The sequence below is a fragment of the Eriocheir sinensis genome, unplaced genomic scaffold (assembly GCF_024679095.1).
Source record: "Eriocheir sinensis breed Jianghai 21 unplaced genomic scaffold, ASM2467909v1 Scaffold1309, whole genome shotgun sequence".
In the NCBI taxonomy this organism is placed as follows: Eukaryota; Metazoa; Arthropoda; class Malacostraca; order Decapoda; family Varunidae; genus Eriocheir; species Eriocheir sinensis.
In genome coordinates this window covers 27,501-27,969 of record NW_026110639.1, presented here as the reverse complement: position 1 = coordinate 27,969, position 469 = coordinate 27,501, and positions in this window count along the sequence as shown.

Genomic DNA, 469 nt, shown 5'->3' with positions numbered 1-469 from the left:
CCTATCTTGTATGTGGAAAACTGTATTTCTTCTCTATCTTCTAAGGTGAAAACTGAATTTCTTCCCTATCTTGTATGGGGAAAACTGTATTTCTTCTCTATCTTCTAAGGTGAAAACTGAATTTCTTCCCTATCTTGTATGGGGAAAACTGTATTTCTTCCCTTTCTTCAATAGGGATATCTGTATCTTATGACAAATAATATACAAAGTCAAAATCTCTTCCAACGTCTCAAAAAATTTTCCTAGAAATTTGCCTAGGGGGCAATCTCCCCTATGGCCCCCCCACTGGCTACGCCACTGGGGAGGATTATTGGAAAAAGTACATCATTGGAAATTCGTCAGTCATCGATGGGTTCCTCCATATACAAACATTATAAGGAATATAATACATGTTTTATATGACGTGTCAGAGGTCACTTTACCATTTTCTTTATGTGTACAATGTATTCCATGTTTAACACCATTTTTC